At 42.4% G+C, this 11,955-nt stretch overlaps 1 protein-coding gene across 1 annotated transcript in view; it reads right to left on the bottom strand.

Annotated features, from left to right (window-relative positions):
- The window catches only part of LOC107289020 (T-lymphocyte activation antigen CD80-like), a 41,032-nt gene extending 30,378 nt beyond the window's left edge, over positions 1–10,654 (bottom strand). The window contains exon 1 of the mRNA XM_015817708.1: positions 10,605–10,654. The gene's annotated coding sequence lies outside the window, so the exon portion shown is untranslated. The remainder of the gene's footprint in view (positions 1–10,604) is intronic.
- Between the last annotated feature and the right edge of the window lie 1,301 nt (positions 10,655–11,955).

Here is an 11,955-nt window from a genome sequence, read left to right as displayed (position 1 = left end):
GAATTGGGTATGTCTAGTTCACGGGTCGGCAACCTGCAGCTCCGGAGCCGCATGTGGCTCTTTGAGCCATCACCTGTGGCTCCGGAGCGCCCGGGTGCCCCACCCCCTGGGAGAAGCGCGCCAGAAATTCCCTTTCCCGGGCTGGCCCCGTCCGAGGCGCACGTGGCCGTGGAGCCGCACGGGGAAGCCCCAGGATCCCCGCTGGGAGCGGGCCAGCCCTCCCACAAACCGCAGCCCAAGGGAGAGCAGCCCCTGCAATCCCCAGCCAGCGGGACCGTTGGCCCCACCAGCCGGGAAGGCGCGCCCGGAGTCCCAGCTGCCGTGAAGGAAGAGGGAGATGCAGCAATGGTAGGAGAGGAGAGCCTCCTCCTGGGGCCTGCTTCCTTGCCCTCCTCCCCTTCTTCCTCCTGCTGCCCCACGGGCGGCTCGGGCGGGCGGCGGGGCAAGAGGGTACCGGTGGGGGCCATTCGGGCCGGCAGAGGGGCTGGTCAGGCAGAGCAGCTGCAGCATTGCGGCCAGGGCCAGCGGCCCCCGTGGCACCGGCCCCCGCTGCAGCCCACTGCAGCTACATCGGATGGGCGGAGGGCGAGGCCGGGCAGTGTGGAGTTCTAGCTGGGGCGGCGGCAGCAGCTTCCTCAACCCTCCTCCTCCCCTTCTTCCTCCTGCTGCCTCTTGGGCAGGTGCCGGGGCAAGAGGGGTGCCCGGGAGGAAGCAGCTGGGCCAGCGAAGGGGCTAGCAGGGGCCGGTCAGGCAGAGCAGCCGCAGCATTGTGCCCAGGGCCAGCAGCCCGCGCGGCACCAGCCCCCGCGGCTACATCGGATGGGCGGAGGGCGAGGCCGGGCAGTGCACAGTCCCAGCGGCGGCAGCTTTCTAGCCCTCCTCCTCCCCTTCTTCCTCTTGCTGTCCCCTGGACGGCAGTCCAGGCTGGGGCGGTGGTCGGCACCAGCATTGTTCCCTGGGCAGCCGAGCTGGCCACGCGTCTCCCCGAGCCGGTCCAGGTGGCAGTCCTGGCGGGGGGACGGCCGGCAGGGGCATCACTCCCTGTGCCGTCCCTGGGCAGCCGAGCTGGCTATGTGTCTCCCTAGGCCGGGCTGGGCGGCAGTCATGGCTGGGGCAGCGGCTGGCGGGGGCATCGCTCCCTGGAAAGCCGAGCCGGCCACGTGTCTTGCCGGGCCGGGCAGCAATCCCAGCTGGGGCGGCGAACGGGCAGCTGTGTCCCTTTGCCTTCCTCCGAAGGCAGAACTCTGGCCTCCCGCAGCAGGCTGATATGCGAGCCCGAGCAGCCGTCTGCTGCTGCCTTGGAAGATTTGCCGCAGCAGCTCTTTCTCCCCATCAGCCTCCTCCTCCTCCCTGGGAACCTTCGGGCCAAAAGGCAGAAAGAAGAAAGTCCCAGAGAGGGAGAGCGCGCGGTGGGGGGAGAGCAGTCTTCTCTGAGGGGAGAAGCCAGGACGGCAGAGCTGCCNCGCAAGGGCATTGAAGGAAAGGCGGGGGGAAGGGGGAGAGAAGAGGGATAGGAAGGAAAGAAAACGAAGGAAGCTCTGTAGCCACCCAAGAAAAAGCAAATTTAAATACAGTAGCTGCCAGGGAAGGAGGAGGGAGGGGAGGCTTGGCAACTTGCTGGAAGGGACCGATTCGGGGTTCTGGATCAAGGTGGGGAGGGGCATTGGGGGGGGGTTCTGGCCTCGGAGGGAAGAAAATGAAGCTGATCCAGCCTCTTCAATCAAGTTCTGTTCTGCACCTGCGCGCGCGCATGCACGCACGCGTACGCACGCATTTTGCGGCTCCCAGGTTTTTTTTTTCTGAGGTAAACGGGTCAAAGTGGCTCTTTCACTTTTTCAGGTTGCCAACCCCTGGTCTAGTTTAACGAAGAGAAGGACGAGAGGGGACATGATAGCAGTGTTCCAATATCTCAGGGGCTGCCACAAAAAAGAGGAAGTCAAGCTATTCTCCAAGGCGCCTGAAGGCAGGATGAGAAGCAACGGATGGAAACTGATCAAGGAGAGAAGCAACTTAGAACTAAGGAGAAACTTCCTGACAGTTAGAACAATTAACCAATGGAACAACCTGCCTCCAGAAGCGGTGAATGCTCCAACACTGGAAGTTTTTAAGAAGAGGCTGGACAGCCATTTGTCTGAAATGGTATAGGATTCCTGCCTGAGCAGGGGGTTGGACTCGATGACCTCCAAGGTCCCTTCCAACTTTATTATTATTATTATTATTATTATTATTATTATTATTATTATTATTATTATTATTATTATTATTATTATTATTATTATTATTATTATTATTATTATTATTATTATTATTTTGCCAACTATCATCCAGGAACTGACTAGCTGCATTTGGCCTAGTTCTCTTTTTGCTGACAAGCAATAAGTACTATAAGTTTGTATTGTACACAGAAGTAAAGGTTTCCCCTGTCCAGTTGTATCTGATTCTAAGGAATGGTGCACATCTCTGTTTCTTGGCAGAGGGAGCCAGTGTTGTCCAAAGACATTTCTGTGGCCATGTGGCCAACATGACTATATGCTGAGCCGCACAGAACACTGTTACCTTCCCACTGAAGTGGTGCCTATTTATATAGTCACATTTGCATGCTTTTGAACTGTTAGGTGGACAGGAACTGGGGAAAATAACGGAAACTCACCCTGTCGAATGACACGCTCAGGTCTTGAACCTGGGCTGTTGACTTTCCAGCTGGCAAGCCCAGTATCTTAACCACTGAGCCATTCATTTGGAATAGCTGAAAATGGTAAAAACCTCTGTACTTTACCAGAATTTCATGCTATATATTAAGCAAAACAGGAACAATGGCAGCTGGGAAAAGCGAATGTAGTGGCAGGAATGATGACAATATTATTCTCTACCAGGGTTAGAAACTTTTCAGGTTATGGAACTTGTTAAAAATGTTTTGGAATCTTTAATCAAGAGGTAAATCACTAGTGATTAAAAAATAGCAATAAAATAAAACTTGCGCTTGTTTGTGCAAATAAATTTAACTGATATTAAAGTTATCAGTTTCATGAAACAAATGCTTCAATTATTGTCCCAGATAGTAATTTTAAGTAAATTGTTTATTGTAAATGCAGAATTAACATTTCCAGTATACAAAATTTAAAACTTGACTCTCACAATTATTTCAGTAACTAATGTTTTAATCAAACATATCAATGTTCAGTGACTCAGATGTAAGATGTAGACTTTGAAAAACTCTACAGAATGTAACAGTGAAAAGATATTTTACAAGCTTAAAGTTAGCCCACTAATGAACAACTATGCAGATCATTCACAGCTTTCAGTCATTTTATATATCATACTTAGATTCTATTCACTTTTTACATTTTTATCGCATCTATTTCTTTTGTAAACAATTCAGGGTAGCTATTCCTATTTCTATTTTCCCACAACAACCCTGTCTGAGAGAGATTAGTCAAAGTCACTCAGTGACTGGGATCAAATGTGTTCTTTTCCACTACAATACTATTAGCTGTGAGAAATCAGGATTGTGGGGGGGTGTTTAGTCCCACTGATAACTGGAAAAATCAAAACCTTTCCTGCTTCCCCAGAAAGCTCTGCAGGTAAATAGTGATCTTGATTAGAAAGGGGAGGGGATGAAAATAAAGACTCCCTACCAACGGTCTCTGCAGGGAAGATTGCTTTTGCCATCAATGGCAAAAGAAAACAGCTTTTGATCTAGACAGGTGGTGGGAAGAGATTAGAATTGACCATTACTGATGTGAGGGTGTATGTTGTGTATAGGTGAGGCAGAGAAAGTGCAAAAGATCAAGATCTTCTGCAACCGTTAATTTAATTCTTTACCCTAGACAGGTTATTCACCCATGATCTACCCCAAATTGAGGGAAAGGTAGATTCTGAATGGCAATGAGGACACAAATAACAAGTAACACTTAGTCCAGACTGCAATGTTTTCTGGAACAGTTAGTTTCAAGAAAAAAAAATATTTCTACCACATATTAACGCATATGAAAAGGATATTAAAATTAATTAAGGTATGTGGGGAACTTCTGCTGGTTGCTGCTCACAAGTTGTCTATTCAAGCTCTGGGAAGTCCACAAGCAACTGGGATAGGTAATTAAAACTTCAAGGAAAATTCCCCTCATCACAGGTTATCTTTGTGTGTGTGTGTGTGTGTGTGAGAGAGAGAGAGAGACAGAGACAGAGACAGAGACAGGAGTATCTGCAGTTCAGGGATTGGTATATAGCACTGCAGTTTTCCAAGTTTGGTTTTTGGATGCAGATCCTTCATTATCTTTCATTCAGATCAAATCATCAGTGCAGAAACTTTGGAAAAATGAGGTTCACTAGTTGGCAAAAATTTAGATGAAATGATCTTGTGGGCTGGTCTTGCTGGTGATAGATTATCTGTTTGGCTAATAAGGATATGGTTCTGTATTGGTTGTTTTCTATATGACCAGTACTGTTGATATCTATGTGCTGGGATTGTTGGCAGTTGTTGTTCTTTTCCGGTGTTAACTGAATTTTAGTTTGATGATGATTATTAGATAATAAATATTATTTTTCTATTTAAATCACTAATATGGTGACCATGTTAGCAGCTAACATTTTTAAAATATAAAATGAATATTAACAATAGGTTAAAAAAACTCTTGTCCCAGACAAAATAATTGACAAAGACCTGTCAATGAGTCAATATCAAATGTGAATATCCAGACTCACATTCAGAGTTCCAGCTAACTACTTTATTATGTTCTGCCTACAATACAGGAATCTCCTTAGTCTGGCAGCATTCTCTTGGCAACAATTAGATAAGCCTCCAAGGAATTTAGGGAGGGTCAGTCCTAGCTCTTTTGCAGTTGCACAGTGACTCCAGGCTAACTCCATGCTTGATCTCTTCTAACTGCTAGGTTGGGTACTTCCCAACAGTTAACTAACATTCCAACCTGCAGGTCCTAGGATGATTAATTCATTTAGAAAATTTGTATCTTATATGTGATAATTCTAGGCAGCTCACAATGAAATTCATTAAAAACAGAATAACTATAACCAATTGAACTCCATAGCCCGTATATCCCATCCACAGCATCATTCTACATTTGCTAGGGTCACTTCTATCTAACCCAATGCTTGATGTTTTTCATACCCTATTCACATCCTTCTGGAAGGCTAATAGGGTGGGATCCCTCCAAATATCAGGGAGACACTGTTCCATAGGGTCAGGATAGCCATAGACAATGTGCATCTCCTAGGTTGCGTCAGATGGCAATATTTAAAGGAAGGGACCTGGAACATACCCACTCTGACAGGATGGATAGTTACTCTCAAGGAGAAGCAGTCCTGCAGGTAATCTGGCTTTGTGCCATTTAGAACTTTAATGGTGAATACTAGCAGTTTGAATTGCACCTGGAAAGCAACTGGAAGCCAAACAGCATCAGTGTAACATGGGGAAAACATAAAGTGCCCTGAACAGTACATCACCGCATGCAGGTTCAATTGTAAGTTCCAAGTAGTCTTCAAAGACAACCCTAAATAGAGGACATATCAGTAATCCAATCAAGAGATAATTAAAGTGTGAGTAATAGCTAGTAATGCTACTCAGTCGAGAAAAAGGCACAATTTATGCACAAGCTGAACCTGGAAAAAGCTCCCCCCCCAGCCTGATTGCCATATGCTACTTGAGCAGGAACCATGATTCCAAGAAGACCCTCAAATTGCCCTCCACCTTTCTATGAAGAAGTGCTGCCCTATAGAAAATCGAGGATGACAATTCACTGGACCCGGGGTGGGTGGGTGGCAAGGATGCAAAGCCACTGCATTCCAGAATTGAGTTGAAGCTGGTTTTTTCCACTGCATTCCAGAATTGAGTTGAAGCTGGTTTTTTCCACCCAGACCCTCAGTCTCCAGGTACTGGATAGACACCAGAATGCTATCATCTGCCTGGCATGCCTACCTGAGATGTATAATTGACTATTATCCTCATACTGATGGTACTGCACCCCATGCTGTTGAATGACTTATTCAGAGGCCTCATGTAGATGATAAATAGGAAAGGGAAGAGGCCAGAGCCCTGAGGCATCCCACGTATAAGAAGCACATCACCACCAACTCTATTACTAACCACAACTGGAACATTGTCTAGAGCAGGGGTAGGCAACCTTGGCTCTTTTATGACTCATGGACTTCAACTCCCAGAATTCCTGAGCCAGCATGGCTCAGCTTGGAAACCTCTCCCTTTCCCTTCAGCATGGCTGGCTCAGGAATTCTGGGAGTTGAGGTCCACGAGTCATAAAAGAGTCAAGGTTGCCTACCCCTGGTCTAGAGCAAGTCTGTGAGGAAAGTTTGCAAAATGTAGTGTATTAGTGTAGAGAAAGAAAAGTAATTAAAGTGATTATGATGTAAATATACAAACTGATACACACAGCAGGAAAATGGGCTAGAATGCATTCTGTTCTTCTTCTTGAAGCTCTGAGGTTGGATAGCAGAAAATTTAAAACACCTAAAAGCGATATTAGATTGTATGGTATCTGGTTAATTTACTATCACAAGATGTAGTAATTAGCAAGTTGGATAAAGGATCAAACACATTTATAGAGAATAAGGCTACTGTGAGTTATTAATCCCTATGGTTGTATATTAGCATTAGAGATAGTGAATATCTCCATATGTGATCAACAACCTTGTGCTCATATCGTGCTTATGGGTTTCCCAGATCCTATTCTAAGAACAGAATTATAGAATAGATGGCCTTGACATAATCCAAACCAACTTTCTTATGATATTTTGGGTCAGTTTGAGCCTTGTTCTAAGGGTAATAGTTGCTTCAAGGGCTTGAATGACACAAAGAGTTAAATCTCATTCACAAGTTATTAAACATCATACCAAAGATGAACTTCAGGGGATGTATTTTGCATATAGTGGAGTATGGCTCATAAAGAATATTTAAATCTCTATCTCTGAAATTTAGCAGTGGTATATTCTGGTTTGAATGGTAGTTTTTGAGAATGTCTAACCTGTATCTGTTCCTCTTATGCTATGTACCAATATTTCTCAGTTCTCAAAAATATAGAATATAGAACAAATGTCCAAAAATAAAGTTTATACTGTTGACCATTTTTCTCTTACCACAGACTATTTCAAGAGGAAACAGCCAATGAGGTGCATGTTATTCAGCAGGATGCCCCTTCTGGATAAGGGGGTTGTGACAATAATTGGAAAGAGAGAAATTATAGTATTTTAACTCATGTCACTACTCAATATTGCTTTTTCCCATAAGTTGCAAAGAAAATAACTATATGACAATGCACATGCATTGAGAGAAAAACGGAATGGTCAGCAAGTTATTGAAAGAACGGTTTAAAACTAGAGCAGCAGCAAGACTGAGTCTATTGGGAAAGAATTTCAAATCTTGTTCCTGTAAGTCCTTTGGGCCTCTATTCCCAGCTATCCCTCCTATTTGGGTATAGTAGCTAGGTAGTTCCTGCTACCAATAACTCATCTGATATCCTTCCACTAATTCCTGCATGTAAGAGACAGGGCACCCATAACTTGTATTACTTTTCTGGCAAATTTAAAAGAATGCAATGAGCAAAAAAATCTATAGTGTCTCCTTCTGACCTTGCATCACTGAGGCAGGTAGCTAGGGAAGTCAGTCCCTTTCCTTCTCCCCTTTGGGAAAGAGAAGAACTGAATAATAAGTTAGGATAATTTTAATAACAAGGAAAAGAGAGAATGTAAAAATCCATTTTAACTTTATATATTAGACAGTGAAAAAATTAAAAATGCATAACTATTCATGTAACAAACCATCTCAAAATAACCTTCTATGTAAAAATGTAAGGCTCTAGGCCAGTGATGGCAAACCTATGGCACGGGTGCCAGAGGTGGCACTCAGAGCCCTCTCTGTGGGCACGCGTGCCGTCGCCCCAGTCCTAGGCCTTCAGCTGGGTTTTATAAAACCTTTTTGCTTTAGGCCTCCACCATGTGCAAAAAAAAAAAAAGGTTCAATCAGTCAATTTCAACTTCTCGCGGGGAAAAAAAGATCTTGCAAAGTTGAAATTGATTGATTGAACTTTTTAGTCCCGCCCACTCTGCCGTTACCACCGCAGCCATGCCCACCCAATTGGCCATGCCCACCCAATGGGCCACATCCACCCGGCACTCGACGATGCATAAGTGGGTTTTGGGTTGCAGTTTGGGCACTCAGTCTCTAAAAGGTTCGCCATCACTGCTCTAGGCAGACCATAAGACAATGCTGGCCTATTCCTATTTAGAGAAATCCCCATTTTAAAAAGTTTAGTGGTGATTCAATAACATTAAGCATAATGTTGAGCTCACGGAGAAAAAATTATTGTTAGAGCCAAAACTAGTAAGGTGAGAGACAATTTGATAAAGGTGCAATTTGGTATAATGATTAAATGCCAGGAGACCGTGCGTTCTAGTTCTGCTTAGGCACAAAGCCAGCTGGTGATTTTAGGCCAGTTACTCTTTCTCAACCCTAGAAAGAAGGTACTGGCAGGCTACTCTGAAAATGTTGCCAAGAAAATTATATGGACTTGTTCTGCAATCATTAAGGAATCACAGCATTTGATTTACTGGAAAGGCTACTCTGACACAAAGTAATCCAGTGAAGTAGTAGAAGACACCCATACACCAAACTTGTCCACCAGCTGCCTCTGAAATATCCTTGCAAGCCCTGTCCCTAGGCAATGATGACCAAAAAGACTACTCAGTTCCTGCCACCAGTTCCTGTTGCTAGGATACAAGAGTGGTGGAGCGCATTGCAGTTTCCTCTAAATCTTCCATCTCAGACTTATTCACTGATATTGGACAGGAAGCAGAAGAGATTCTGGTGGGAAAAGTAATGTTTTGGAGAAGGGGGAGCTGTTACAGAAAAAGATGTTGTGAGTCCTAGGAAAGCATAAACATGTGAAAGAAACTCTAAGCATCTCTATCTGGACTGTGTTAAGACATAAATTGAAGAAAAAAGGGGATTTGACAGGTTTTCAAAAGTCTGTTTATGATATCCTTAACTGTAGAAAAGTCCAAGACTCTGCCAGTTTTTTTTAAACCTGACCTCTTGACATCACCCAAGGATTGGTTCTTCCTATGATAGTATCTCTTTTATCCTCAAAATGATGTCAACAAGAGCCTCCATTTCCTTGACAGTAAAGAATTGATCATCCTGTACGTGGGACCAAGTTATTCCATTCTGAAAAGTCTTAATTTATATATTTCTCTTTCTGCCAAAAGATCTCTACTTCAAGTACCTTGGTTCCAGAGAAACATATTTTCTTTATGAAAGCTAGAGGAAAATATAAACTATGCCTTAAGGCAGATAACCATACAGTTCTTATGCTAGCAATAACCTGGAAAGTAACTTATTGGTAACTTGAGTTTTGTTATTCCAAACTTTGTAATCAAAACAAAAGGTGCCATGCTATATTTTTTTCCTTCAGAGTTAAGAGTCCTGACTTTCTTACATACTAAATTTACATTGAATTTATGGAAGTAGAAGATTAATATACCCAAGTTCCTCCTCCTCCTCCTCTCCTTTTGGTAAAAAGAACAGACGTTCATAAACACTCCTGTTTGCTAATTGCAATCACACATTCCCAACTGCCTCTCCTTTTTATGAAGGGTACTTGGTAGGACTGATTCAGTTCATCAACCGCACATGTAAACCTTTCCTCCATAGATCGTGGGATCAGCAAGCAAGCACTTCATTCAACATGATAAAGCAAACATGCACAACCTGACCCAGAAATCAAACAACCTTCTTAAAGCAGCTGATCATGATTATTCACTCGTTCCAACTAGGTATAACTATTGTTCCACTACAAATCTCTGTGAAAATTTACTCTCATACAACTCTAATTTCAGGATATTGCTCCACATACATGATAAAACAAACTATGACCTCAAACATGTAACAACATACAACAATAACATACAACAGCTGCTCTTCTGGAAATGTTTAACATTTTAAATTGTACAAAATGTGATTAATGATACTTTTGGAGATTTATTCTTCACATCTGGATGTATAGACTGAAGCCTGTTCTTTATTGGCTAGGCTCATTGTTGATAAGAATAGTGGAAGTCTTGTGGATCTGGTCCAGTCATGATGTACAATATTAATAAATGCATGTTCAATATATCCACTACAGTTAATAGACTAAAAAAGTAGCTCTGGTCATATTTAAACTTCTTCTCAAGAAAGGTGAATGATCTAATCCTGAAAATATACATTCCACAGTGCAAAATAATCTCATTTAATCAAACCATATTTTGCTGAAAATTTATTTAAGTCTAATGATTTCTCTTTGATATTATTAATGTACCAGTTTCTTTCTTTGTATGGCTCTTCCTTTTCAAAACAAAAATAACCTCAAATATGACATATCATAAAAATGTACAACTACAGCTACAGTCCTTAATCTAAAGAATCCTGAGGTGGCCAGAGCAGAGTCTTCAGAATAATAATAATAATAATAATAATAATAATAATAATAATAATAATAACAACAACAACAACAACAACAACAACAAACAACAACAATAAAGTTGGAAACATCCAAGGAATTTGTTAGAAAAAGAGAAGATTAAGGTTAGGATATCCTTACCAAGTATAATGTTTCCTACCCAAACTAGAAATGACTTCCAGAACCGCTAGATTCTTCTAAGTGTTTTGAAGTATCTTCCAGAATCACAGAGTACTTTGAAATCTAGCTGGAGAAAGGGGCAACAGAAATTCCCTTTGATATATCAGATAAGCCTGAAGTAAACCAGGGCGTGTTCAGCTTCTTTCAAAGTTAAATCCTTTGGGGATTCCCTGTTAAGCAGAATGGAGGGAAAAGAGAAACTGCAAGCTTCCTCCAAGAAATGTTTCTTTTTGCTCATCCCCACCCTCAAGCCAATATGAAAGAAAGAAAAAAAGAGGCCTGGAAGAGTAGCAATAACAATAGCACTTAGACTTATATACCACTTCACAGTGCTTTACAGCCCTCTCTAAGTGGTTTATAGGGTCAGCATATTGCCCCCTACAATCTGAGTCCTCATTTTACCAATCTTGGAAGGATGGAAGGCTGAGTCAACTTGGAGCTGGTGAGAATCAAACTGCCAGCAGTCAGCAGAATTAGCCTGCAGTACTGGATTATAACCACTGCACCACCACACCTTTTAACACTCATTCATACATACACTTAGATTTAAAGTATACAGATTATGAGAGCTGGTTCAGCAGGAATCCCAGAGAATGACATTCAGCCTATTCTCAACCTTTTGAATCTTTGAACATTTCCACAATTATTTCTGCAAGCTATGACCTTTTCTGATCCAGTCAGGTTTGATAGCAGTCAGTTAAATGTCCTGATCACATCCTGCGTTGGCAAAACCTTTGAAATCTCTAGAAGTTGCAGGTGGCTTTCAATATACCACTAACCTATGCAAAGAACCAAGATGACATGGTGTCTGTACTGGTTACTAGTTATTTAGCAGGCCAAATTTAAGCTGTGATAATATTTCTCCTAAAACCCATAATGGTTTAGGCCAGGGCCTAATAATCTGAAAGATTTTATCATCAGTAAACTATTCAAATCTGTGGGAAAAGCCTGTCTCACCCTTGTGATATAACTGCTATCAGGGATTTGTATATCTGGCACTTGGGGGGTGATCAGTATGCAATCTATTTGTCAAAGGGACCAGGGCTTTAAAATGAAGTTACCTTATTTGTGGTTTAATTTTATTTTATCCTCCATTTTCATTTGTGTGTGCATCTATGCTGCAAACTAATTAGGGCATTCTCTATGAAGGGGGAGCAGCATACCGTTGTTTTTAGATTAAAAATTAAATTTTAATCTCAATGTTTACGTTTGATTTTAAATTATTTGTCACATCATTATATTGTTAGATAAAAAATAAATTTTAAAGTTTTAGATTAGAAGTATGGAAAGTTGCTCTGTTAGCACTTCCCTA

This window comes from Protobothrops mucrosquamatus, unplaced genomic scaffold (assembly GCF_001527695.2).
Source record: "Protobothrops mucrosquamatus isolate PMUCROS unplaced genomic scaffold, P.Mucros_1.0 scaffold624, whole genome shotgun sequence".
Lineage (NCBI taxonomy): Eukaryota > Metazoa > Chordata > Lepidosauria > Squamata > Viperidae > Protobothrops > Protobothrops mucrosquamatus.
The sequence above is the reverse complement of the archived record's forward strand: the minus strand, read 5'-3'. Positions and strand labels throughout refer to the sequence as shown.